The following is a 7500-nucleotide window of genomic DNA, read 5'->3' on the forward strand; positions in this document are numbered from 1 at the left end:
TTTCCTTGCATACTTGAATTCACAACATCCCAATATTAAATTCACTTATGAAATTGAACAAAATAATGAACTATCATTCCTTGATACCTGCATAAGTTTTCGTAATAACTGCTTCTTCATCAGTGCTTACAGATAACCCACATTCACTGGCCTTGGACTTCACTATCTAAGCTATATTCCCCATATTTACAAGCTAAACAACCTTACAACACTTATCAATCGAGCATATAACATCTGTTCTACTTGGACCAGTTTTCATAAAGAAGTTTCATTCTTAAAGGATTATTTCACTACAAATGGGTACCCATCTTACCTATTTTATAAAGCTCTACGCAATTTCCTGTGTCAGAAATTCCACCCGAAACCTGTACCAACCACAGTCAACAAAAACATTAAATATATAAAACTAAATTCTAATACTATCGAAAATTTCATGAAGAAAAGAGAAAAGTGCGACTCTGAACTAAGTTCGAATGTGGTGTACTTATTTACTTGTCCTAGCTGTCAGGCTAGGTACGTGGGGTCAACCTCACGATGGCTCCGTCACCGCATTCTCGAACACAAAGGCAAGTCAATCAGGACAGACCTACAGCTGAGTAAACCATCCTTCTCAGCAATTAGAGAGCACCTCACCTCCACAATCACCCTTTTAGCAATACTGATTTCAAAATCTTAACCTCCCACCTAAACAGATTTGATCTGATCATAGCAGAGTCACTTCACATCCTAACCATGAAACCACAACTGAACAATAGTTCCACTGCAACCACCCTGTTTACCATTTAAACTATCGACCACCCATTCCTTTGGTTAGTACCTTTTACTTGCTTTTTTGTCTGTGGTCATTTGATGATTTTCGTGTTTTTTAATTCTGTATTTTTATTAATTTTATAAGTTTGAATGTATTGGAATTAACTTTTCTCTGTTTTGTTTTTGTTATAGCACTGATGATGGAGATTGCATCTCCGAAACGTTTGTAATTTTCAAAATGAAGTTATTCTCAGCCGTGTTGGTTTACCTCTTCCTTCTATCTATATATATATATATATATATATATATATATATATATATATATATATATATATATTAATATATATATATATATATACATATTATATATGTATATATATGTATATATATTTATATATATGTTTATATATATGTATATCGTTTTTCAGTGATGCGCACCCTGAATTTATATAATCCTTCTGTGGCACCCATTTTTCTCCATCACCCTCCTCCTCAATGAGTAGTAGTTGTAGTAGTAGTAGTGTGCAGAAGAAATATTCTATATATTTTAGAATTTATTAGTGCAAGTAACTTCCTACCACCGAATTTATATATGGCCAGGAATGATACAAACTGTTTTACAAATGTACCTTGAAACGATCTAGCCAAGACAAAATTCATGGCAATCTTGTGGCACCCCTAGGCGCTGTCCGTGGCACCCCAGGGTGCCGCGGCACCCAGTTTGAGAACCACTGGTATATATAAATACATATATAAATAAATTATATATATATATATATATTATATATATATATATATATATACATATACATATATACATATACATACATACACACACACACACACACACAAATATGTATATATATATATATATATATATATATATATATATATATATATATATACATATATATCAATTTATTCTTATATATACATTCATACATAGACATATATATGCATGTATGTATGTTCGTATTAATGTATATATGTATGTTTGTATGTAGATATAGTGTTTAAATGAAATACATAGTTCCTCCAAAATGTTCGTTTTCTTCCAACGACTCCTTTTTCAAAGAGAACTGTAAAAGGTTTGCCTTTAGGGGTAACTATAAGTATTTGATACTCTGCCCCCCTGTAACGCTATTTATTATGACTCACTGATTCGTAATATATGTTTTAGAAATCTTCTGAATGTAAACTTACTTGAAATGGGGTTAAGAGAGACAATCTTTCTCTCGAATGACAAATTCATAATAATCTTAATAGCGATCAATTATTATCGATTACTCTGTAATGGAATGATGAGTGTGTTAGCGATTTATGCAGCTGTTAACAACATCACATTGTTAAAAAACAAATGTTCTGTAGTTCCTCAATCATAATTATCAGAGTTGTTATTACTTCGGATCTTTATGAAAACATTCATAACAGTATCTATCATTATTATCATTACCTTCACTATGCGCTCAATAAGATATTAGCGCCTTTCGCCATACATAACATATATCTGCAATGTATGATTTCGTATAATGTAATATAAGTATGTTTGTATTAATATAAGTGTAAAAAATAATTACCATATACCTTCCAAAATTTCGTTTTCCTTTCCCAACGACTTCCTTTTTTTCAAAGAGAACTGTTAAAAGGTTCCGTTAGGGGTTAACTAATAATTTTTGTATAGCTGTAAAACCTATGCTAATTATGATCACTTGATTCTTAATATATGTTTAGAAAATCTTAGAATAAACTTACTTGAAATGGGGTTAAAGAGACTTTCTTTAAGAATGACAATTCATAAAATCGTAATAGCGATCAATATTATCATTACCTCTAATGGATGATGAGATTACGATTATCATTGTTAACAACATCATTAAAAACAAATGTTATTAGTTCTATCATCATTATCAGAGTTGTTATTACTTCGGATCTTTATGAAAACATTCATAACAGTATCTATCATTATTATCATTACCTTCACAATGTCAATAAGTATTAGCATTAGAATGATATTGATATTGCGGTAACAACTGTCGCCAGTCATAAAAGTTTTGATGATAATAGTACTGATAAGAAGGACAATAGATGAAACAAGAATTCCTTTATGATAATGAATAAGGATATTGATAATTATGATAGTGAAGATGATGATAATGATAATAATGATAGCAATGATGATAATGCTTATAACAACAACAACGACAACTGTAACAACAATAATAATAACAACAATGATAGTAATAATGATAATAATTTTATTGATTATAATGATTTTCGTAATGACAGTGGTAATAATATCAATATTAGTAATAATAATAATGGTAAATATGATAACAGTATTAAAGAGGGTTAATACTATTTTGAACAATGATACTAGTTTTTATAATAATGATAAAATTGATAGTGATTTTCATGATAAGGATGATTATGATAATCATTGTAGTAACAATGAAATTTGATGAGAATGATGATAATAGTAATAATGATGTTGAAGATGATGATAATAATGATAATGATAATGCTACTGATATTAATAATATTAACTGTCATAGTATCAACAATGATAAAAAAAAAACGATAATGATGAAGATAATGGCATTAAGCGTAGTAGTAATAATAGTAATGATAATATGAAATAATGACTATGATTATGTTGATAAAGAAAAGAGTTTAGTAGCGATTGCAATAACCTGGAATAATTGTAAGATGAAAAAAAAAATCTGTCCCTAAAAATGAAGCAATCATGTTGCAAGCATAAAAAGTGAGTGGAGAAAGAACAACAGATTCTGCTTTTGTTACATATATTCTGTTATGATAAGGTTGTATATTTACTTATTTATCTATTGGACACACTTGATCACAGAAAAATGATGGGTGATTTTAGAACCAAACGGAAAAGAAGAAACAGTAGCTATGGAGGAAAAAGTATCACAGGACGACATTGAAAAATGACGAAAGAAAAGTTATTCTGTGATTTAATTAAAAAGAAAGAAAGAAAAAAAGTTTGGCGTCTCCTCTCGCGTCTCCCCTTTGTATGTTGCCTTTGCATGTTTGTATCTTTGCTGTTTTTCCGGTTTGTTTCTTATTGCCTGGGTCTCTCTGACTCTCTGTTTACCTCATGTTTGCCTCTCACTCTCTTTACCTCTCACTGTCTCTTCGAATATATTTCTCTCTCTCGGTCTCTCTGTCTTTTCATCTCAGTCTGACTCCCAGTCTCTCTCTCTCTCTCTCTCTCTCTCTCTCTCTCTCTCTCTCTCTCTCTCTCTCTCTCTCTCTCTCTCTCTCTCTCTCTCTCTCTCTCTCTCTCTCTCTCTCACACACACACTTTCTGGCTCTCTCACTTTCTCTCTCTCTCTCTCTCTCTCTCTCTCTCTCTCTCTCTCTCTCTCTCACGCACACACTTTCTCTCTCTCTCTCTCTCTCCTCATTCATTTCCATGACCACCTAGTCTGCCTGTTGGATCTCTCCTCCAAACTCTCCCTCCGCCCCCTCCTCCTACTTCCCCATTGCCCCTCCACACTTCCTTCCTCCCGTCCCTTCCCTTAACTCGCTTCTCTCCCCTTCTCCTCCCTTCACTCTCCCTTTTCCCTCTGCTATCGCGCCACTTTACTCTCCCCACCCTCCCTTAACTCCCCCCCTCCATTCCTCCCCTCCTCTCCCCTCAGTTCTTGTTTTCTCGAAATGCCGGAACTTAGGCCGTAAGCAGCCACACTTTAAGACAGTGAAAGTTCTTCTTCAATTGTCAAAGTTTTTTCCCCTCTCGTTGTTATCTTCCTTGTTATCACTGAGACAGAACGAGGGAACAAGGAAGAACGGATGGAATGAGGGGAAAATACAGGGGGGGCGGGGGTTAAGAGGGATGAGGGAAAAAAATAAAGAAGGACGGGAGATAAGAAAGATGGAGAAGAAGGATCAGGAGATAAAAAGAGAGGGAGGAAGAAAGAGGCTGATGGAAGGAAAGGTAGAATAGAAGGATAATGGACGTGAAGTATAAAAGGAGGGAAGATGTGAGAGAAAGAAGAATCAAGCATATACATGGAAATAACGTGCATGTCTTTCACATCTGATTAAAAAGTTTGTCCAAAGAAGAAGAAAAACAAAAAACAGGAGAAGCGCATTCTTGTAGTGAAAAAATAAATAAGATATAGCAAAGGGAAGTGATAGAAGCAGGCAAATAAAAAAAATCGATCATAACACCTTTATATATGCAAACCTTGTTCAACCTCCGGGTGCCATCCGTACTACTCTAATCTTTCCCATGACATGTTTTAATTGTTTTTATATAACTGCAATATCGCGTCCCTTTAAGTATTACTTTGAAAGTTATGTAATGCTGTGACACTAACTGAAAAAAAAGCATCACAAAGGATACATTTCTTTTATTATTTAGTTATTTACTTGTTTATGATTTCGTGTGTCATGTCTGAAAAGAATATATGATCCCTGATGCCTGATTAACCCATTTTTGCAATCCATTTACACTCTCTAGCCAAGGTCTACACTCTTGGCAAATAGGTATTAACAACATAAGAGAGCGGCTCAGTTACTCGAAACTACAGATCAATCCACATAATTCTTCCTTACAAATTATCATTATTAGTTTAAATTATCATGAATGAATGTATTTGTCTGTTCATGAAGAAAAATGACGGAAGGTAAGTAACTACTGTTAAGAAATCAACGAGCAAAAGAATAAAAAGAAACAGAAGAATATGAAGAAGAAGAAAGAGAAATAGATTAAAAAAAAAAAAAAATCCCCACGAACCTGAATGTAAACCCGTAAAGAGCAACAGCATGCAAGGCGTCATAGAAGTCTCGACAGAATTCGGCATCATCCTATGATCTTTATGATATATTCCTTGGAGAAGAGGAAGATTTGGGTCAGAAATGGATCAATCATTTGTTCACAAGATGTATTACGAAAGCAATTTACAGTAAAGAAGAAGAAGAAAATAAGATAAAAAGGAAGAAACAAAGAAAAAAGAAAAGGAAACGAATAAGAAGAAAAAATAAAAATATACCGTAATCCACTATTGTGTTATTCAGTCCTTTCACTAAGAGAATAAATATATTCCTAATATTTTGTTAAAAGAACAATGAAATTAATAAGAAATTCGATAAAAATCAAGGATAAACAGCTGTTATCCTCTTTATACTAAGCTCTCTTTGGTTTGCAAAAGTGCTTTTCTTTGTCATACTTAAAAAGTGATCTACACGACATGTAAACATACAAAAAAAGAAAAGAAAAAAAAAACACGTACATATACAAACAAATACAAACACACGCACGAACATACTTAGGTGTTTGCGTTGCGGAGTGTAAATACACAATACACTCCCACACAAAGCCCATGCTGTCACCCACACATGCAAAATACGCATGCTAGTGCTGAGGGTAAAATCCCCCCCCCACCACTCACCCCCAACCCACCCCAACATCCCCAGCTAATAAAAAAATTATATATCAAAAAGAAATAATTCATTTGTAACGATTAAAAAGGGGTTTGTTTCTTTTTGAGATTACCCTAAGCAGTTAATCCGATCATAGAAATTCAGATGATAAAGACATCACAATAATTCATTTGCAACAATAAACAGGTATTACAGTGCTTTGTTACTCTGCAATTCACATTATGAATTCCAGAATTAATTGAATTTTGTTCCGTCCATGCCCTGTTGCTTCTCAAATGACAACAATATGCTTTGTATTTATCTATATTTTTGTTGTTGTTGTTGTTATTGTGTGTGTGCGAGATACTCTTTAACAAATGAATGAAATGCGAGCAAAGTGTTTGGATATATTAATCCCGAGAGAAAAATGCTGGATTGATTGTCCTCGGCTCTCAGTTCCTTCTCTCTTTTATCGCGATTATGAACTTCTATATTATCTATCATTATCATGGACTGGGGGCATTTACCGTCATTTTTTTGCCACGCGAGCAATTGAATAACCGTGGTGATAGCGATGTTGATAACAACAAAAATAACAGCGGCAAGAACAATAATAAGGATAATAGAAATAAAAACCACAACAACATATTTGTAATGATGATACCATTGGTAAAAACAATAATGATAATGATAATAACAGTAATCAAGATTATAATAATGATGATAATAATGATGGTAATGTTAATAATCATACTAGTAATGCTGATAATTACAGTCATTATGCTGATGATAATATCAAGGATACCAGTGATGATGATGATAATAATAATACTAACAGTTTTAGTAATAAGGCTAATCATGAAAATGATAATGATAATGGAAAAAATGACAATATAGAAATGAGAATAACAATAAAGCTGACAATAACGACAATGGTGATGAAAATAATGATTATATTAAAGATAATAATGGTGATAATGATAATGATAATAATAATAATGTTAACAATATTAATGATAATGACAATGACAAGAACGGCAATTATAATAATGATCGCATCCATAATGATGATGGCAATTATCATTGCTATTATGATAGTATTACTAATGACATTAATTTGATAATATGGCTTGGAAAGATAAAACTAATAATGATAATAATGATTAAAATGGTAGTAATGTTAATGCTAGTAGTTAATCTTAATAGTAATAATAACAATAATGAAGACAACAGTATCAGGAAAATAAAGATGATGATTTTAACTATAATAATGATGATAATGATGTTGATAATGACGATAACGACTACAAAAATTATGATAACAATGCTACTACTAATGATAATGATAAAAGAGAAAGA

General features: G+C 32.4%; 1 pseudogene; it reads left to right on the plus strand.

Annotated features, from left to right (window-relative positions):
- LOC147472148 (uncharacterized) overlaps positions 1-786 on the plus strand; it is a 1148-nt pseudogene extending 362 nt beyond the window's left edge.
- The last annotated feature ends 6714 nt before the right edge of the window (positions 787-7500 follow it).

This window comes from Penaeus japonicus, unplaced genomic scaffold, assembly GCF_977035675.1.
Source record: "Penaeus japonicus unplaced genomic scaffold, GWHDUDI00000001_assembly GWHDUDI00000003, whole genome shotgun sequence".
NCBI classification, from domain to species: Eukaryota; Metazoa; Arthropoda; class Malacostraca; order Decapoda; family Penaeidae; genus Penaeus; species Penaeus japonicus.